Raw genomic sequence first — 22,123 nt, 5'->3', positions numbered from 1 at the left:
TGTGTGTGTGTGTGTGTGTGTGTTTTGTAGAGATGGGGGTCTCACTATGTTACCCAAGTTGGTCTTGAACTTCTGGGCTCAAGCGATCCTCTCTCCTCAGTCTCCCAAAGTGCTGGGATTATAGGTGTGTGCCACTGCTCCCACTGACTCTCATTTTTCGAGTGCTTAAAATCTGCTCAGTTACTGAGCTACAGGCACTCAGCCTGCATTGATTTTATCTGCACAACAAACTGTGATACTTCAATGGGGGCAATCAGCCCATTCTACAGAAGAGGAAACTGAGGATCTAAGAGGTGCAATAACTGGCTCAGAGTCACATTTTTAGCTAATAAGTTATAAAGCACCCATGACTGTCACCAGGGCCCGTATCCTTAGCCACCACCGAGCCAAATGATCTCAGCCAACTTAGGTCCTTTGAATGCCGTCACCCACTATCCCTGGGCAAACCTCAGGGAGAGAAGACAGTCTCAAGAACTCCCTCCCAGTGGGTAGGGAGCTACAGAGCCCTGAAGACCAGTAGCTCCATTATAGAAGTGGGAAGTGTCACTGTCCCTGTTGCGCCTGGCGTGGTGCTGGGCAGCCTGGAGCTGGACCGGTTGCCTTTCGAAGAGGGTGGCCAGGCTGCCTATACCCTAGCTGGATTCTGCTGTGCCTCTCCTGCCCTGGCTCAGTCAGCTTCTCCTGGCCCCCTGCCCCTTTCCAGAGGTTTACAGCACTTTCCCTCTTTCCAGCCAGGAAGGGGAAGAATGTCACTCTGGCCTGTGTCACAGCTGCCACCGCAGGGACAGGAGCCCAGTTTCCCTGTCTCTCCGAACCTTCAGGATTCAAGACTGGCAAAGAGAGGAAGTGCCGGTCCCCTTTGCCTCCTTTCTGCTGGCAGCTTGAAGCTATTTGAGGCGTCAAAGGCCCCGTTTGGTTCGGAGGCAAACGCCACTTGATGAGGAAGGGGCCTTGTCCTTGGCAAGTGCTTCAGCAGAATGCTAGAGACCAAAATTACACGCCTTCCCCTCACGGCTTAAAAAGCAGCCTTCAAGGGGGTTTTGCCCATGTATAATTCAGGGAGCGCCGAAGCTGGAAACTGCAAACTCTTGGATTTCGTGTTCTCAGGAGGATCTTTGTCTCAAGCCACAATTGTTTAAAATTGCAGTGCCGCATGCGTGGAACGGAATGGCTTTGACCCCTTGTTCAGGTGACACTTGTCAGGCCTGTCTCACGGAGGAGCCTGCAAGGGGGACACAGAGTTAAAAACCTGAGCGGCTTTGGTCTGCGTCCAAAGTTCTTTATCTCTCTTTTTTGCTTTGTCCTTTTCAAGAACACAGAAGCATGAAACAAACATCAGCCTGCTCTGTTGGAGTCTGAGACTTGGAGGACGGTGCCCGGTGTCTCAGAGGCTCTGAGGACAGCTCGCCGTCTGGGGGCGGCAGCTGAAACACCTGGAGACTCTTTAGAAACTAGCCTGAGTGTGTGGTGAAGCCCCCACAAGCCCAGGTGACCACAAGGTCAGAACACTGGGGTCTTCCTGCAGACCACTGACATCTTATGGGCCTCGCGGGAACCAGCCCTGAGCATAATCACAATTTCCATTACCAAGGGACATGATGGATCACTCAGGGATTGGCAGCTCTTCAGATTATCTCACTTCCTGGGCTGCTGCGGGAGAGTGGGGGCCCCAAAGGGCAGACTCCAGAATCAGACCTGGGTTCAAATATCTGCCTTGCTATTCACTGGCTGTGTGACCTTCGGCAAATTGCTAAATGTTGCTGGGCCTCTTTATTGTCATTTATAAAATGAGCTAATGGTGCCTGCCTGAGGCATTGCGAAAATTAAAGGATTATGTATATAAGTGCCTGCCCCTGGCCAGGGCGGTGGCTCATCCCAGCACTTTGGGAGGCCAAGGCAGGCGGATCACAAGGTCAGGAGTGCGAAACCAGCCTGGCCAATGGTGAAACCCCGTTTCTACTAACAATACAAAAATTAGCTGGGCGTGGTGGTGGGCGCCTGTAGTCCCAGCTACTTAGGAGGCTGAGGCAGGAGATCGCTTGAACCCAGGAGGCAGAGGTTGCAGTGAGCCGAGATTGTGCCACTGCACTGTAGCCTGGGTGACAGAGCAAGACTCCGTCACAAAACACATGCATGCATACATACATACCTGCCCCGGTGCAGCAGGGCCAGCCTCTCCATTCGGCATAGCAGCCACACTGCTTGTGGACATGAGCTTTGCTGGAGGCCCCAAAAATATTTTGCTGCTCAAAATAAGCAAGGTGCGTATGTTGATGGTGTTGATGTAAAGGTGGATATAATTGAGTCTGGCTTGTATGAATCTTTATAACCACGCAGTCATAAAATATGATTTTTATGGTTTTTTTTTGAGATGGAGTCTCTCTCTTGTCGCCCAGGCAGGAGTGCAGTCACACGATCACAGCTCACTGCAAAGTCCGCCTCCCGGGTTCAAGCGATTCTCATCACTCAGTCTCTCAAGTAGCTGGGATTACAGGCACCCACAACCACACCCGCCTGATATTTGTATTTTTAGTAGAGAGGGGGTTTCACCATGTTGGTCAGGCTGGTCTCGAACTCCTTACCTCAGGTGATCCACCCGCCTCAGCCTCCCAAAGTGCTGGGATTACAGGCATGAGTCACCGCGCCCGGCCAAAATATAATTTTTAGTATTTAGTTAGGGATCCACAAAGGCAAAAGTGTCTTCAGACCTCGAAAGTCATGATGTGGCCTGGCTACTCCTTGCTTCTGTGACAAGTGTTGGAATCCTTTTTTTTTTTTTATTTTATTTTTTAGACAGGGTCTTGCTCTGTTTCCTAGGCTGGAGCGATCTCCACTCACTGCAACCTCCACCTCCTGGATTCAAGTGATTATCCTGCCTCAGCCTCCCGAGTAGCTGGGATTACAGGCACATGCCACCACGCTGGACTAATTTTTTAATAGAGACAGGGTTTCACCATGTTGGCCAGGCTGGTCTTGAACTCCTGACCTCAGGTGATCCACTTGACTTCCCAAAGTGCTGGGATTACAGGCGTGAGCCACCACACTGGGCCGGGATCCCCATTTTAGAGGGGAAGAGCAGTTCGGTGAATTCAGGTCACCCTTCTGACAAGGCTTGTGCTCTTTTCATGACACATGCTGTGTTCCTGCTTTAAGTCAGAAATTGCTGTTGTACAACGAGGAACACAAGAGAAGGTCACCTAGCCCTGCCTTTGGCAGTTTCACAGGCATCCGCTCCACATCCACAGACCACCTGTGCTATTGATTACTCAATATTTTTCTTTAAGTAAATGCAGTTCTTTTTTATTGAAATTAATGTGAGTCTTTTTTTTTTTTTTTTTTTTTAGATGACGTCTCACTCTGTCACCCAGGCTAGAGTGTGGTGGCACAATCTCGGCTCATTGAAACCTCCGCCTCCCGGGTTCAAGCAATTCTCATGCCTCAGCCTCCTGAGTAGCTGGGACTACAGGTGCGTGCCATCATGCCCAGCTAATTTTTTTGTATTTTTAGTAGAGACAGGGTTTCACTATGTTGGCCAGGCTCGTATGAAACTCCTGAGCTCAGGCCATCTGCCCACCTTGGCCTCCCAAAGTGCTGAGATTACAGGCATGAGCCACCACGCCCGGCCTTTTTTTTTTTTTTTCCACTATTTAATTTTTTTAAAGACAGTGTCTGTCTCTGTCACCCAGGCTGGAGTGCAGTGGCACAGTCACAGCTCACTTCAGCCTTGAACTCCTAGTCTGAAGCAATCTTCCCACCTCGGCCTCTGTAGCTGGGACTACAGGTGTGCACCAACAGGCTTGGCTAATTTTTTCATTTTTGTAGAAATGGAGTCTTGCTGTGTTGCCCGGACTAGTCTCAAACTCCTGGCCTCAAGCAATTCTCCTGTCTCGACCTCCCAAAGCACGGAATTATAGGCATGAGCCACTCCCCGACCCCAAAATTAATTTTTTAAAATAAAAATGTTACATCCCAACAGTGAATTCCCTACTGGAATGACTTGTCCATAATTTTTTAAAAAACGTTAACTATTAAAATAAAAAAGTGTTCGCAGGTGGACCACCACCTAAAATAACTTTGCATCAAGGTTGGGACTATGGTGAGGCCAGTGATGGTCAGGGTTTCAAGAGTAAAGGTCAATGTCATGAGAGTGAGGGTCAAGGTCATTGTGGGTAGAGGTCGAAGTTGAACAACTGAGGATAAGATCTTGTCTGTATTTTACATTTTGCCATTTTGTCCATCCTGGTTTTTTTTCACCGATCTTAATTTTTAAAAAATATTGCATTAAATATTTTCTCTCGATTACAGAGTTGTTTTTGGGGACTGAGACAACGCCTCCCTTGCCTCACCTTATTGCCTGTCCTGTGCTGCAGACAAAGGACTGTGTTCTCCACTTTGAGAAGTGGAGAAGTCCTAGATCGTTGACTTCCTGGGCCAGTGTCTCTGAGTCAGTCGGACCAAGCAAATGGCCAGTAGACATGTGTTGAAGTGCAGTTGGCGGGACGCGATCAGTGTGGGCCGAAGTGTTCGGCAAATGGGTTTTGAGAACTACTTTCAGGGCCGAATTAACTTCCAGGCCTGGAGGGACCATTAACTTCTGCTCTTGGACTCCCCTTAATGGACTGAACACTCACTCCCCATCCAAGGTAAACCGTTTACCTCCGCCTCCCTCGCTAGCCCTAGGCCTGGTGTTTATAAAGCCATTTGCACTCCCCAGAGAAAGGAGAATGTCTGGTGATTGTTTCATCGTTAAATTAACTCTAGGACAACTCAGATGCAGTACAGGGGTGTCCCCGTTCCTGTCCCCCGCTGGCCCACGAGTGTCCACTGTTTGTAAATGTCACATAATGCCGTGAGCAGGTGTGAGATCTGGTGGAGTGAGCCCGGGCTGGGGCTGGAATGCAAACTGTACCGTGAGTTTAGATGGTTCTCAGACCACAGAGTTCCCGACATTTCACAGGCCTTTTCCAGCAAAGCTGATTAACTTCCCACTCCCTCGGGCACCGGTAGGGCAAGTCATAGAATTACTGATGTGACCGAGTTTCCTAACAGCTGGTGGGTCGGGGCAGCTTTCTTTCGTGGGTCTGAGGGGACCCTAGGACCTCGAGGTATATACGTGCATGTGAGCACAGACACGTGGGCCTGGAACTCCACCATTTGATGCCATAAAGTTTTGCGGACCCCTGTGAAATGTGCTTTTCAAATGCAGCTCTTGGCCGGGCTCAGGGGCTTACTCCTATAATCTCAGCATTTTGGGAGGGAGAGGTGGGCGAATCACTTGAGGTCAGAAATATGAGACCGGCTTGACCGACATGGTGAAACCCTGTCTCCACAAAAATACAAAAAAATTAGCCAAGTGTAGCAGTCAGTGCACGCCTGTAGTCCCAGTTACTTGGGAGGCTGAGGCAGGAGAATCACTTGAACCCAGGAGGGTGGAGATTGCAGGGAGCTGAGATCACGCCACTGCACTCCAGCCTGGGCGACAGAGTGAGACTCTGTTTCAAAAAAAAAAAAAAAAAATTTAAAATTAAAAAAAAAAGATGCCGCTCTCCCTGGAAGTAGACCCTGGAGCTTTTGTGAGTTGATGAGCTCACAGGGTTAGGACGCATTCTCAGAACTAGGGCTTGGAATGAATGAGACTCCACGGGGAAGACAGGAAGGCCAGGCATGAGAAATGCTCAAAAACCACAAGGGGAATGTAGCAGGAGTGTAGGAGGCAATGTGGTGACACGTGCATTTATTGGCTCAGTTGAGTACCTGCCATGTGCCAAAGGCTAGAGTCTGGGAACCCAGTGGTGAATAAGACAGACTAGGTTCCTGTCCTCATGGAGCTCACAGTTTAATTAGGAGGCAAACCATAAGCAATGAACCAACTCCTTATCTCAGCCTCTAAGGCCTTATTTGACATGGCCTCTGGCCTTTCTTTCTGTCTCTTGAACACACAAAACTCATTTGTACCCCAGGGCCTTTCCACAGGCTGTTCCATCTGCCTGGAATACCTTTTCTCTGAATTTTCTTTTCTTTTTTTTTTTTTTTTTTTTTTTTTTTTTTGAGATGCAGTTTCACTCTTGTTGCCCAGGCTGGAGTGCAGTGGTGAGATCTCAGCTCACTGTAACCTCTGCCTCCCAGGTTCAAGCGATTCTCCTGTCTCAGCCTCCCAAGTAGCTGGGATTACAGGTGCCTGCCACCATGCCCAGCTAATTTTTGTATTTTTAGCAGAGACAGAGTTTTATCATATGGGTCAGGCTGGTCTCGAACTCCTGACCTCAGGTGATCCACTCGCCTCGACCTCCCAAAGTGTTGGAGTTACAGGTGTGAGCCACCGCTCCTGGCCGGCCTGCCTTTCTTTCTTTCTCCTTTTCTTTTCTTTTCTTTTCTTTTCTTTTCTTTTCTTTTCTTTTCTTTTCTTTCTTTCTTTCTTTCTTTCTTTCTTTCTTTCTTTCTTTCTTTCTTCTTCTTTCTTTCTTTCTTTTTCTTTCTTTCTTTCTTTCTTTTCTCTCTTTCTTTCTCTCTTTCTCTCTCTCTTTCTCTTCCTTCCTTCCTTCTCTTCCTTCCTTCCTTCCTTTTCTTTCTTTCTTTTCTTTTTTTTTTGGACACAGTTTCACACTATCATCCAGGCTGGAGTGCAGTGGCATAATCTTGACTCGCTGCAACTTCCACTTCCCAGGTTCAAGCAATTCTCCTGCCTCCGCCTCCCGAGTAGCTGGGATTACAGGCACCCGCCACCACGCCCGGCTAATTTTTTGTATTTTTAGTAGAGACGGGGTTTCACCATGTTGGCCAGGCTGGTCTCAAACTCCTGACCTCAAGCAATCAGCCCGTCCCAGCCTCCCAAAGTGCTGGGATTACAGAGTGACCTACCATGCCCGGCCATTTCCCTGGATTTTCAGACAACTTTCTCCTCAATTCTCAGATCTCATCAAAAACATCACCTCCTAGAGAAGCCTTCGTTGATCATCCTGTCTGCATTCTGCTTCCCTCCATCACTTTCTCTCCTGCTGCCTTGTTTTATTTTCTTCTCACCACTTACCACCATCCTAGATAATTATTCGTTTCTGGGTTCAGTGCCTTTCTGCTCCATTTGAGTGTGAGCTCCTTGAAAGTAAAGCCCTTGTCTAGATAAAAGAAGCAAACAAAAAGTTAATAAGTGATTGTGACTTGTGACGCAGTGAACCACTCAAAGAGCCAGAATTACGCTGGTAGGTGCGGCGGGGGGAGGAGGGGTCAGGGAAGGCCTCCTCAAAGGTCAATGTTTAAACAGAGACCAGCAGGGCAAGAAGAAGCCATCCTGGGAAGCACTCGGAGGATGCAGAGGAAATGTCAGGCAGAGGCACAACAGAGGCAGGAGGCAACCCTGAGGGGCAAACATCGGTATTTTTCAAGAAACTAAAAAGATACTCCATGGACAGTCAGGCCTGCATTTGAATTCTGGCTCCTCTGCTGCCTTCCAGCAATGCGGCCCTTGCACAAATCACTTCTGTCTCTAGGCCTCAATCTCCTCTTCTATAATATGGGGATAAAATCAGCACTTTGGGAGGCCAAGGCGGGTGGATCACGAGGTTAAGAGATCGAGACCATCCTTGCCAACATGGTGAATCCTCGTCTCTACTGAAAATACAAAAATTAGCTGGGCATGGTGGTGTGTGCCTGTAATCCCAGCTACTCGGGAGTCTGAGACAGAATTGCTTGAACCCGGGACGTGGAGATTGCAGTGAGCCGAGATCACGCTGCTATACTCTAGCCTAGTGACAGAGCGAGACTCTGTCTCAAAAAAAAAAACCTTTCTTGAACTCTTTTATAAAAATTAAGATAATACATAGACAGAGTTTGGTTCATAGTAGGAACTTAATAGATGTTTATTTCTATTTCCCTCCCCTTCACAAAGTTGTCAGGAGCCACCCCAGGCTTCCAGAACTGTCCTCCTTTAAGAGAGGACCATTGGGGGCCGGGTGTGGTGACTCATGCCTGTAATCCCAGCACTTTGGGAGGCTGAGGTGGGTGGATCACGAGGTCAGGAGTTTGAGACCAGCCTGGCCAACATGGTGAAACCCCATCTCTACTTGTAATACCAAATTAGCCGGGTGTGGTGGGCAGACATCTGTGGTCCCAGCTACTGGGGAAGCTGAGGCAGGAGAATTGCTTGAGCCTGGGAAGCAGAGGTTGTAGTGAGCCAAGATTGTGCCACTGCACTCCAGCCTGGGTGACAGAGCAAGACTCCATCTCAAAAAGGGAGAGAGAGAGAGAGAGAGGACCCTTTGGCTGGGCTCAGTGGCTCACTCCTGTAATCCTAGTATTTTGGAAGGCTGAGATGGGAGGATCACTTGACCCCAGGAGTTCAAGACCACCCTGGACAACATAGTGAAACCCCATCTCTACGAAAACTAAAAATAAAAAGTTGGCTGGGCTTTCACTTCAGCTTAGGAGCTTGAGGCTACAGTGAGCTGTGATAGTGCCACTGCACTCTACCCCGGGCCACAGAGCAAGACCCCGTCTCTAAAAGAGAATGTTCCCCATCTGCAGGTCCCATGGCCACTGCCTCTGCCTTCTCCTAGTATCTGAATCCCGAGTCCCCGGTTGCTCAGTTTCTCCCATTTGCACAGCCTACCCGACCCCATGGGACTTTGTCCCATGTCCTCTCACTCACAGCTCCCAAGGGACTGTCGCACATCAGCAGCCTAAGTTAGAACCAGACCCCAGAATACCTAAATCCAAGACTGATGTTCCTTCCATTATACCAGACCAAAGTTTAGAGCCAATAGCCTGCGGTTTTTCAATGTCAAGGCTGTTCCTCACCCTTCACAGTCAACCTAGGAAGCAAGAGCTCTGACCTGCCCACACTTGAGATACAAGATGTCACTAGCAAAATAATAGTTCCTACCAGCTACCAAGCACAGTCAGGGAGCTAGGTGCACTGCTAAGTCCTTTGCAAACGTGCTCTGATTTTGCTCTTCATAACCCCTGGATGTGTTATATTCCCATTTTATAGATGAGTACATTAAAACTAAGAAGTGAAGTGTATTGCCCACGATCATATAAATGCTAAGACACAGAGTTTATAACTCAGGCTGGGGTAATATTCCAACTCTTTAATAACCAGCACAGCATGGCCACTGGTCAATCAGAATAGACGCCAGCTGTGAACGCCCAGCATGGCATACGGATGCCCACCAACTGAACAATGGCTCAGACAAGACCGACTCCAGTCCTTTCCGCTGCGGGCCCCCCTGGGAAAGCCACTGCACTTAGAGCAAAAACGAGGAAGCTCCCTGCTGGACCAAACAGCTTGCGGGGAAGCAGGAGAGCTGGCATCGGTTCCAGCAATGTGCAGAATACAGTGTGCAGCCAACAGGCCACCTCGACAAGGCCAGTTAGTGTATCATGAAGGGGAAGGGGCGTGGAGGCAAATCCCAGGACAATGGCCCACAGTCTAGAGTGCGGTCACATTGGTGTGACGCACAATGGCACACACACAATTGCAGTCACATTGGTGCAGTCACACTGGTGTACCACTGCTGTGGCACACCTAAGTAGATGAGCTGAAATTGGTGTTTGGAAACCCACAGGGGCCTGAGGACACCAGGCAAGTGAGATTGGGACATACAGGCCAAGGTCCACGTGTCTGAACCCAGTTCAAATTCCTTCACATTATTCAGCCATAATTCCTCGACTTCCACTTAAGACAGCGGCCCTTTGGTCAAACTGCCTGGACTGGAAGCCCACATTCACTACTTGGGTTTTTTGTTGTTTTTGTTTTGTTTTGTTTTTGAGACAGTCTCGCTCTGTTGCCCAAGCTGGAGTGCAGTAGCACGATCTCGGCTCACTGCAGCCTCTGCCTTGCAGGTTCAAGCGATTCTCCTGCTTTAGCCTCCCGAGTAGCTGGGACCATGGTTGTGTGCCATCATACCCGGCTAATTTTTGTATTTTTAGTAAAGACGGGGTTTTACCATATTAGCCAGGCTGATCTCGAACTCCTGACCTCATGTGATCCACCTGCCTCAGCCTCCCAAAGTGCTGGGACTATAGGCGTGAGCCACCACGCCCGGCCACATTCGCTGCTTGTTAGCTTTGGGACCGTGACCGAGTTGCTTAACTTCTGTCTCAGTTTCCTTATCTATAAAATGTGAAAGCGGTGCTGATTACATACGTTATACTTTACAAGCCCTGCAAGCAGTATTCAATAAGCAAATAATAAACAAATGCTTTTCCTAGGATGGTTTATCAGATATAATACCAGTCACACCAAACTATTCACTTCTTTTTTGACACTTGCACACTTTCGTATCAGTTAGGAATTGTGCTTAACTTCTAGTAACAGGGAACTGAAATAACAGTGGTTTAAACAAGGTAAAGGTTAAAAAAAAAAAGTCCAGGTTGACATGTCCCCCAGGTCATCAATATCCCATGTTCATTCTGACTTTCCGCTCTGGTATCCTTAGAGCATGGTTTCAGTGATCAAGGTCACACAATTACTACTGTAACTTGAGCCATCATGTCTTCATTCCAGGCACAAAGGAGGAGGAAGAAGGGAGGGCAAAAGGGTATCTCAGGTGAGTCAGCCCCATTCTTTAAAGTGCTTTCCTGGAAGCTCCACCCAACTACTTCCCACTTAGTTTTTTTTTTTTTTTGAGTGTCACTCTGTCGCCCAGGCTGAGTGCAATGACACCCTCTTGACTCACTGCAACCTCCACCTTCCAGGTTCAAGCAATTCTCCTGCCTCAGCCTCCCAAGTAGCTGGGATTACAGGAGCCCACCACTGCACCTGGCTAATTTTTGTATTTTTACTAGAGACGGGGTTTTACCACGTTGGCCAGGCTGGTCTCAAACTCCTGAACTCAAGTCATCTGTCCTCCCTTGGTCTTCCCAAAGTGCTGGGATTACAGGCATGAGACAGTTTCCAGCCTTCCCAGTGACTATTAGTAAGAGATAGCTTAGGAACACTATCTGTAAAGGAAGCTCACAAATGTGGTTTTTCTTTCTTTTTTTTTTTTTTTTTTTTTGAGTTTCGCTTTTGTTGCCCCAAGCTGGAGTGCAATGGTGCGATCTCAGCTCACTGCAACCTCCGCCTCCCAGGTTCAAGCAATTCTCCTGCCTCAGCCTCCTGAGTAGCTGGGATTACAGACGTGCGCCACCATGCCCACCTAATTTTTTGTATTTTTAGTAGAAATGGGTTTTCATCATGTTAGCCAGGCTGGTCTTGAACTCCTGACCTCAGATGATCTGCTCACCTCGGCTTCCCAGAGTGCTGGGATTACAGGCGTAAGCCACTGCGCCCGGCCTCTTTTTTTTTTTTTTTTTAATTTGGTCTATTGCTACTCCTAACAAAAATCTAAATTGAGTCGCTAAGGAAAAGGAGTTACAGATATTGGGTAGGCAACCACAGAATTTGCCTCTTTTTGTCCATGTGTTTTGACATGTATTTTCTCCCCACTAAATATCAACCCCTGAAGTCGCACCTGGAAACCTCTACCTCACAGGCGTCCTTTCTACCACCCTGCTTAACACCATGGCCAAATATGGCTATTGGGCACTGAAATGTGGCAAGTGGGACTGTGTAACTGAATTTTTAATTTTATTTACCTTTATATTTAAGCTATAAAACTAATACTGCATTCAATTATTGGAAAACTTTGCTTGGAGCACCTTGGGTATGCAAATTACACTTGAATTTTATGAGATAAATTTTATGAGATCAACCATAAATTTTATGAGATCTAAATACAGATTAAGTATTTCTGATAAAAATTTAGCACCTGAATTGGGATGCTCTATATTACACAGAGATTTCAAAGACTTCGTCTGGAAAAAAAAAATGTAAAATGTCTTATTAATAATTTTTTTTGACTGGGCACAGTGGCTCACGCCTGTAATCCCAGCACTTTGGGAGGCCGAGGCGGGAGGATCACCTGAGGTCAAGAGTTCGAGACCAGCCTGACCAATACAATGAAACTCCATCTCTACTAAAAATACAAAAATTAACCAAGTGTGGTGGCGCGTGCCTGTAATCCCAGCTACTCTGGAGCCTGAGACAGGAGAATCGTTTGAACCCGGGAGGCGGAGATTGCAGTGAGCAGAGATCACACCATTGCACTCCAGCTTGGGCAACAAGGTGAAATTCCGTCTCAAAAATAAATAAATAAAATAGTAATAATACTTTTTTTTGGCCAGACACAGCGGCTCACGCCTGTAATCCCAGCACTTTGGGAGGCTGAGGCAGGCAGATCACTTGAGGTCAGGAGTTCGAGACCAGCCTGGACAACATGGTGAAACCCTGTCTCTACTAAAAATACAAAAATTAGCCAGGTGTGGTGGCACATGCCTGTAATCCCAGCTACTCAGGAGGCTGAGGCAGGAGAATCACTTGAACTCGGGAGGTGGAGGTTGCAGTGAGCCAAGATCAAGGTCATGGCACTCCAGCCTGGACAACAGAGTGAGACTCTCTGTCTCAAAAAAACAAAAACAAACAAACAAACAAAAACAAAAAAGCAGAAAAAAATTGTTTTAATGCAAAGTGTGGTGACTCACACCTGTATTCTCAGCACTTTGGGAGGCCGAGGCAGGCAGCTCACTTAAGCCCTGGAGTTCGAGACCAGCCTGGGCAACATGGCAAAATCCTGTCTCTACAAAAGACACAGAAATTAGCTGAGCATGGTAACGCATTCTTGTAGTCCCAGCTACTCAGGAGGCTGATGTGGGAGGACTGTGCCCAGGAGGTCAAGGCTGCAGTGAGCTGTGATTACACCACTGCACTCCAGCCTGGGTGACAAAATTAGACCCTGTCTCAATAATAATAATAATAATAATAATAACAGTTTTATATTGATTACATGTTAGCATTATAATATTTGAGGAATATTGGGCTAAATAAAATGTAAGAATTAATTTCACCTGTTTCTTTTTAATGTGGCTACTAGAAAATGTTTCATTACATATGTGGTTCACACAGTCTATGTCTATGGCACAGCTCTGCTTTCTGCTTTCTTTTTTTTTTTTTTTTTTTTTTTTTTGAGATGGAGTCTTGCTCTTTTGCCCAGGCTGGAGTGCAGTGGCACGATCTCAGCTCACTGCAAGCTCCGCCTCCTAGGTTCACGCCATTCTCCTGCCTCAGCCTCCCGAGTAGCTGGGACTACAGGTGCCCACCACCACGCCCAGCTAATTTTTTGTATTTTTAGTAGAGACAGTGTTTCACCGTGTTAGCCAGGATGGTCTTGATCTCCTGACCTCAAGATTCGCCCGCCTCTGCATCCCAAAGTGCTGGGCTTACAGGTGTGAGCCACCGCACCCAGCCCTGCCTTCTGTTTTTGAGTCAGTTGTTAATGTATCTATATACCATGTAGATGTATTAACATCTACATACTCCCTACTCTACATACCGTGGCTATGTGAGAGCTAGAATCCAAGTACGATTTATATCTACTATTTATTGGCACTTACTATGTACTAGGCACTATGTTGTTTTTTTGTTTTTTTTTAATCAAGGCCTAACTCTGTCACCCAGGTTGGAGTGCAGTGGCTCAATTATAGCTCATTGCAGCCTCGAACTCCTGGGCTCAAGCAATCTTCCCACCTCAACCTCCCAAATAGCTGAGATTACAGGCATGAGTCACCTCAGGCAGCTACGCACTAGGTTTTTAAATGTAACAGCATTTCACAATGTAATCTTTATTGTAACAGGCAGCATATTAAAGAGTATGGGCTTTGAAGAAACACACAAGGCCAGGCACGGTGGCTCACGCCTGTAATCCTAGCTTTTTGGAAGGCAGAGGTGGGATAATTGCTTGAGGCCTGGAGTTTGAGACCAGCCTGGGCAACCTAATGAGACCCCATCTCCAAAAATTTAAAAATCAACCGAGTGTGGTGCCACATACCTGTAGTTCCAGGTACTCAGGAGGCTGAGGCAGGACAATCACTTGAACCCAGGAATTTGAGGTTGCAGTGAGCCTAGATCACACTACTGCATTCCACCCTGGGCAACAGAGCAAGACCTTGTCTCGAAAAAGAAAAAAGAAAAGAAAAGAAACACAGTGTTTGTATCAACTCCACCACCTTCACCAAGCAGTGCTTTCAGTCTGAGCCTCTATAAAACGGGTGTGTTTAGCACACCTCTCAGGCTTTGTGTGGCTGAGACAAGCATATGCAATGCCTACCCTGGGCACACAGCATGGCACAAAGTATGAAACTCGCTAACTTGGGTTTCTGCCCTTGCATCCCTGTGGTTCCTAGCACAGTCCCTGGGACATGAAAAGCGTCGGATCAACGTTTGCTCCAGGAAGGAAGCTGGGGGTGGGAGGTGGGACAGGCAGAGACTGGAGCCCAGCTGGGTTTCAGAACAGGTGGGCGAGCTCACAGACGCTGCACACAGCCAGGATCTGGCCTAGAATAGAGGCCGCCTGCTCTGGCTGGATTGGAGCCCCTTCTCGGAGTGACGGGTGACAGGTGCATGCCGTTTGCTCAGCAGGTGCTTGTGGTTGGCAGTGACAACAGAGGCCCAGAGTTGTTGGTTACAAACCCCAGGGAAGGTTTTAAAAACCTTCCCTTCCCCTCCATTGTCCCTATATCGCACCGGAGGCCTGGAGAAGACCCCATCTAGGACTATCTACTAGCCACTTTTTCTTGAGCACTTATTATGCCCCAGACACTACATCCCACCTGCAGACAACCCCAAGAGGGAAGGACTGTCTCTCTTCCCATGTTACAGATGGGAGCACTGAGGCTCAAAAGAGGATATTCGTTGCCCAGTCCTATCTGATCCCAGTCTCCTTAGGTTGATCCCTGGGCTGTACTCCACCATGACTCAACTCCCCTATCTATCACCCACATGTCATCACATAGACTCTTTCCCTCCCCCACCAACTATGACAGAAGCAGAAGAAACTAGTAAGAAACCACACAGTGAGGGGCCCAGGGGAAGTTGGAGGTATGAGCGAGAACTCTTTTACTGACTTTACAGAAATTCAGCTCAATCCAATTTACATCAAAATGTAAATGTATTGGCTCCATTAACAAAAATGTGCAGGAGTTGTGTTTCAGGTCCAGCTGGATCCAGGTGCTCAAATAACATCATAAGAAATCTCTCTCTCTCTAGGTAGGGTGCGATGGCTCACACCTGTAATCCCAGCACTCTGGGAGGCCAAGGTGGGTGGATCACTTGAGGTCAGGAGTTTGAGACCAGCCTGGCCAACATAGTGAAATCCCATCTCTACTAAAAATACAAAAATTAGCCAGGCATGATGGCGGGTACCTGTAATTCCAGCTACTTGGAAGACTGAGGCAGGAGAATGGCTTGAACCTGGGAGGTGGAGGTTGCAGTGAGCTGACATTGTGCCACTGCACTCCAGCCTGGGTGATAAAGCAAGACTCTGTCAGGAGAAAAAAGAAAGGAAGGAAGGAAGGAAGAGAGGGAGGGAGAGCGAGAGCGAGAGAGAAAGAAAAGACCGGGCGCGGTGGCTCACGCCTGTAATCCCAGCACTTTGGGAGGCCGAGGTGGGCGGATCACGAGGCCAGGAGATTGAGACCACCTGCTTAACACGGTAAAACCCCGTGTCTTCAAAAATACGAAAAAAAAAAAAAATTAGCTGGCTGCAGGAGTGGGCGCCTGTAGTCGAAAGCACGGGAAAGCTGAGGCAGGAGAAGGGAAGGAACCCGGGAGGTGGAGCTTGTAGTGATAGAGATCTCGGCCACTGCACCTTAGCTTAAGGATGAGACTCCAAGAAAAAAAGAGAAGGAAGGAAGGAAGGAGGAGGGAGGGAGGGAAGGCAGGGAAGGAAGGAAGGAAGGAAGGAAGGAAGGTGGAAGGAAGGAAAGAAAGAAAGGAAGGTAGGAGAAAGAGAAAGAACACCAGCAATACTTTGAGGGCGAGGGATCGTCAGAAGTTCACAAATCAGAGGACTGGATTCTGTCTTTGCCTTGAACCTGGCAAAGTGAAGTAGAGAAAAATAAAAAAGGCCCCCAGCCTCCCATGCCTGCATATCTTGACGTTTGTGGTCAAGATCACAGCCAAAGACTCACACCAGCTAAGTCACAAAGTTTGGCTCAGCCTGGGGCTTCCTGGAAACCACTAAGCTGAAGAGGTTCGTGAGGTCCCCACAGTTCATTTAGAATTCACAGCCTTCCCCTATGACATTTTTGTTTCTAACATAGATCTCCTCTAAGGAAAGGGATAGAGCTGCCACAGAGAACAAAATGCCCTTCAGCCCTGAGTTCATCAGTTCTTGCTGTACAAAAACACCTTTTTCCCCTCTCTAACACAGGAAATGCAGGAAACCAGCACCAGCTGATTAAAAAAAAAAAAAAAAAAGACCCCTCCCCCGCCACCACACACACACACCCCACGCACCCACACACACAAGCCTTTCAACTTGTCCAGAAACTTGCCCACAGCACTTCTGGCCACGCTGGGCTGGGCCATTGTGACGTCAGGCCGGCAGTCAGCCAATGGATGAATGGTTCTGACTTTCTCATCTGCATATTGCGGTGGCATTGGTTCAGATTTCAGGGCCATTTGTATTGTGGTGGTTTCTTTATGTTCAAGGTTATCCACCCCAGGCAGAGGACAAACTCCACTCCTGGCCTTCCTGCCCAGCTACATTTAAGGGTTGTAACCAGGACAGTGAGTCCGTTCTGGGAAAGGGGCCTCGTGGAGGTTATGAAATCCAGCAGGGCATGGAAGGAGAAAGGATTGGCAATCCAGACGGGATGGAGGCAGGAGTTGGCTCAGTAACCCCATCTTTCCTATCCACCAGCACTCCCCTGCACTTCCCAAGTGATTTAATTATCCATTCTTTAACTGCAACTCGATTAGCCCTGAAATTTGGGTGAAGAGAAATCAGACACAGGTTACTTGAATTACTATGCTTGGTTTTATCTTGTAGACGAATAACTCAGGCATGTGAATTGAACATGCAAATGTGTGCAAAATAACATGCATAATTTAAGATTCTCAAATTAACAGAGGAGAAACAATTGAGTAACCTCACTGCTTTCTCTGAAGCACAGTTTTCTAAGAATATTGTAACCATTTTTTTTTTCGGTGTCTGACAGAAGGGATTGGAAAATAGAAGGAATTTAAAGCAAAAGGGTAGATGTAGCTATCAGTGGCAAGAAAAATGTAGGGAGATTGCAATATTAAAATAGAGTCAAATTTCACTTACTCGGATATCATTGAGTTTGGATTTGGTGTAAATCACCTCAAACTTCCCTTTACTTTGATGCTAACTATAAATATAGCATTGGTGTGTATTAGAGCTCTGGTTCTCACCTCCAAGGTTTGATTAAATAAGTCTGGGCAGAAATAAAGAAATTGTAACAAGTGTCCCAAATATTTCTGTCAACAGGGGACTACTGCTGAGAAACTCTGCCTTGATTTTCCAAGTCACTTTTAATTTTAAATGTTTATTTCCCCATGGTCTTCACAAACCATTGAAATATCTCAGCAACTGAAATATTCCAGCATGCAAACTTGATCTCTTCGATTGCCTACCACACCCAAAAGCTGTGCAGAAACCTTCTAGCATGTACACTTATTTGGACTGGAAACTGGAGCCACCATCACTATGAAGAGATGTGGAGTGATTAGAATTCCATGTGTGATGATTAATTTTATGTGTCTACTGGACTAGGTTAAGGGATGCCCAGATGGCTGGTAAAACATTATTTCTAGGTATGTCCATGAGGGTATTTCCAGAAGAGATTAGCATTTGAATCTGAATAATGTTTGCCTTCACCAATCCAGGTGAGCATCATGCCATCCATTGAGAGCCCAAATGGAACAAAAAGGTTTAGGAAGCGTGAATTCGCTGTCTCTGCTTGAGCTGGAGCATCATCTCTTGCCCTCAGGCATCAGCACTCCTGGTTTGGGGGACTTAGGATTCAGACTGGGACCTATGCCATTGGTTTCCCTGGTTCTCAGGCCTCCGGGCTTCGTTGGACTGGAACTATACCACCTGTTTTCCTGGGTCTTCAGCTTGCAGATGGCAGACTGTGGGACTTCTCAGTCTTCATCATTGTGTGAGCCAATCCCCCATAATAAATATCTTTCTCTATGTCTACACATTCCCTATTGGTTCTGTTTCTCTGGAGAACCCTGAGTAATACAGCCTATAGTAGACCAAGGGCCCCAGATGCTGGCTCTGCCATCCCAATTCTGCAGCTCTCAGCCATCAACTGAACACCTCAGAGACACTAAGGCAGCCTGTTCATGGGAGGTGCAGGGCTCCTCCGATGATGACTTGAGCTTGAGAATTCTCCAAGAGCCTTCCCAAACCTTCCTCAGACTGCATGGGAGTCCAGGACACTCCCATCCAAATTTCTTCTTTTTAAGAAAAAATTTTTTTTACCCGTCATAAACTAGATCCCACCCAACTTGTCCTCCCCTTCCTTCCTTCCTTCCCTCCTTCCTTCCTTCTTTCCTTCCTTCCTCTTTCTTTCTTTGTTTCTTTGTTTCTTTCTTTGTTTCTTTCTTTCTTTCTTTCTTTCTTTCTTTCTTTCTTTCTTTTTTTTCTCTCTCTTTCTTTCTTTCTTTCTTTCTTTCCTTCTTTCTAGACAGTCTCACTCTGACATCCAGGCTGGAGTGCAGTGGCATGATCTCAGCTCACTGCAACCTCTGTCTCCGAGGTTCAAGCAATTCTCCTGCCTCAGCCTCCAAAGTAGCTGGGATGACAGACCTGCGCCACCACACCTGGCTGATTTTTGTATTTTTAGTAGAAACGGGGGTTTCTCCGTGTTGGCCAGGCTGGTCTCGAACTCTTGGCCTCAAGTGATCCACTCACCTCGGCCTCCCAAATTGCTGGGATTACAGGTGTGAGCCACTGCTCCAGGCCCCCACCCAACTTCCTTTCCTCTCCCCTTCATTTGGGATTGTGTGGCCCTCCTCACTTTCTCTGTCTCCCTCCCTGCTTCTCTCACAGACCTTTCTTCTAATAAATCTTTCTGCTTTAAATTTCTTTTTAGTCTCTGTTTCTAGGAGAACCATGGCTAACACAAAAGGTTTTGACAAAGAAATAAACAACATACCAAGTATCATTAAGATCGTACTTTTGGACCTTCTTTTATTTATTTATTTGGAGACAGAGTCTCATTCTGTTGCCCAGGCTGGAGTGCAGTGGCTCAATCACAACTCACTGCAGCCTCCACCCCCTGGGCTCAATCAATTCCCATATCAGCCTCCCGAACAGTTGGAACTAAAGGCACGTGACACCATGTCCAGCTAATTTTTGTATTTTATGTAGAGACGGGGTCTCGCCATGTTGCCAGGCTGGTCTTAAACTCCTTAGCTCAAGTGATCGGCCCTCCTTGGCCTCCCAAGGTGCTAGGACTACACGAGTGAGCCACTGTAAGCAGCCTTGGACTTTCCTTGATTGATAAGCCCGTCTCTTGCCTTGTGCCCTGTCCAGCTCGTGTTCCGAGGGAATGCCACCTCCAGAAAGCGAGTGTGTGGTACAGGGGAGCCCATCCAGACAGGAAGAGGAAGGAAAAGCACTTTCTTGAGGACATTAGGCATAATTTTCATAAAACAATTATGTTCTCTTCTCCAGTAAGCCTCATCTATTCATTAAAATAGACCCCTCCACCACTTTCTAACACTACTTCCATTGCTATTATACTTAGTAATTAACTAATTCTTTCCAAATAAATTCTTTTTTTTTTTTTTTTTTGAGATGGAGTCTTGCTCTGTCACCCAGGCTAGAGTGCAATGGTACCATCTTGGTTCACTACAACCTCTGCCTCCTGGGTTCAAGATATTCTCCTGCCTCAGTCTCCCAAGTAGCTGGTATTATAGGCACCTGCCACCACACCCAGCAAATTTTGTATTTTTATTAGAGACGGAGTTTCACCATGTTGTCCAGGCTGGTCTCGAACTTCTGACCTCAGGTGATCTGCCTGCCTCGGCCTCCCAAAGTGCTGGAATTGCAGGCGTGAGCCATCAAACCTGCCCAAATAAATTCTTAAAAAAAAAATTTGTTTAAGTATATGTAATATCTTTGAACAAATAAATTCTATCATTTGGACAGAATGACAAAGTCTTTTAGATTTTCTCTTCTCCCACAGTTCAAACGGGTGAGGTCATTTTTCTGGGTGTCATGCCCTGAGTGTGAGCTGTGAGCAGTGATGGGGGAGGAGAAGGGAACGAACCTTCATGTTAATTTGTGTCATCCACTTTCCTCTTGATTCTGACGCTGCCTTGCTCCAGGACTTCTTAGCTATCTGTGTCTTGATTTTTCACCTTATCTCATGGAGATGACGGCTTCCTTCTAATTTTTTCTTGGAATCAGGGAGTTCTTCAAAAGTCCTTTCCACATTATCTTGGGCCAGACTTTGCAGTCATAGTGTGTTCAGCAATTCCTCCAACTCTCCTGTGGGGTAGGAACAGCGCATTCACCTTGGAGCAATCCTTCTCCTTTCAGATGGTAAGGCTTGGTACGGTCTTCCTCTGTGCCCAGGTAGCTGCGGAGAGTGCCTGGCTGGCCGTCCATAGTTCATTATCAGCTCAGCTCATGTGGCACTTATGGTTGGTAAAGACAGGGGAAGACCTGGGCTATCAGTGCCTCTTCCCCCACAGCCCCCCGCCAACCCCCGACCCCCCACCCAGAGGAGGAAGTGGGTCTGGTTTCCCAAGAGGAAACTCAGTGACAATTCCCTAGGCCTTCTAGTCGGAAACCATTAGGTATCTGGCATCAATTTCATCTTCCTTATTCCGTTTCTGACTCTGCCTTGCTGGGAGCTGCTGTGCTGGTTCATAGAGCTCAGGTACTTCTGTTCTGGCTTTAACTTGCTACACTGCACTTGCTGTTTACATGTGCGCCTCTCCAATGGGGTTCAGTGTAATGACTGCTTATGTTCAGGTCACCATTAAATCCCTAGTGCCCAGCACAGCGCTGGACATGTAGTCAGCATTTAATCAATGTTTGATGAATAACAGTTGCCAAGAGAGATCAGGGGAACCTGGTGTTAAGGTTCCAAGTCAATTCATCGGTATGAACATCCTGCTCTATTTCCTGAGGCCAGATAGACCCAGGAGAGAGAAGGCTAGAAGATGCCGTGGATATAGGGTCCTGGATTTGGCCAATGTTAATCAAAAGCAGCTATGGGTGATGTACTCAGAGAAATTGGAGTGAACCATCATCGAGGAGCAAAGGCAGAGCCCAGTGACACGATTGTGCGTTAGGAAGTGAGTTGTGACCCATTGTCCAGGAGGGAACCATGAGATCACAGCCAATGGCGTGGAATCATAAATCAGTCTGACGGTTAATATAGGGGTGGGAGCCAAGATACCTAGAAGACAGTAGGAACAAAAGCCAAGCTAGCTACGTCAAAGCGAATGGTTCAGGGCAAAGACTATGAATGAGTTGAGTTCCAGTGGTTCATTTGTACTGAATGCTGACTGTGCAGCTGGGGTGAGACCTGCCAGCTTAAAGGCACGTGGTCAGGCCAGGCCCCATCGACATCTAAACATTAGAACAAGACCAGGAACCAGCCATTCCAGGCCCTGGCACGTAGGGCCAAAAATCTCCAACCAGATTGGGAGCTTGGGATCCTTTCCAGGGCAAAGTAGAGCCCGTTAATCAAGGTCCTGTTGAGCTTCAGACCCAGCCCCAACAGAAGGTTCAGTCAGTGAAGATCCAGGTGGGTGGACAGTAGAGGAGTCAATAAACAGCAATCATTTCTAAAGAACTGAGATTTGAGACTGGGAACCTGTTATATAAAGAGTTCGTCCACCCATCCATCCACCCATCCAGCCAGCCATCCATCCAACCATTCATTCACTCTTTTATGCACTGGGCAAGTGGAGGGAAAATGCAGTATCCCTGTACCCAGGATACTCACCTGGGAACCTAGTTGCTAGCATTGAGGTCCTGAAGTCTGAGCAAGGCCAGGTGTAAATCTATTTTTTTTTTTTTTTTTTTTTTGAGACGGAGTCTTGCTCTGTCGCCCAGGCTGGAGTGCAGTGGCACAATCTCGGCTCACTGCAAGCTCCGCCTCCCGGGTTCACGCCATTCTCTTGCCTCAGCCTCCCGAGTAGCTGGGACTACAGGCGCCCGCCACTGCGCCCGGCTAATTTTTTCTATTTTTAGTAGAGACGGGGTTTCACCATGGTCTCGATCTCCTGACCTTGTGATCTGCCCGCCTTGGC

At 47.4% G+C, this 22,123-nt stretch overlaps 1 long non-coding RNA gene across 1 annotated transcript; it reads left to right on the top strand.

Annotated features, from left to right (window-relative positions):
• Positions 1 to 16,326: 16,326 nt before the first annotated feature.
• Positions 16,327 to 18,045, top strand: LOC108581245. The gene is made up of 2 exons (XR_002515975.2): positions 16,327 to 16,829; positions 17,328 to 18,045. It is a non-coding gene; the product is annotated as an uncharacterized LOC108581245 (long non-coding RNA).
• The last annotated feature ends 4,078 nt before the right edge of the window (positions 18,046 to 22,123 follow it).

This window comes from Papio anubis, chromosome 9 (genome assembly GCF_008728515.1).
Source record: "Papio anubis isolate 15944 chromosome 9, Panubis1.0, whole genome shotgun sequence".
Classification (NCBI taxonomy): Eukaryota; Metazoa; Chordata; class Mammalia; order Primates; family Cercopithecidae; genus Papio; species Papio anubis.
Note: the sequence above shows the minus strand (reverse complement) of the source record. Positions and strands in the feature narration are given on the sequence as shown.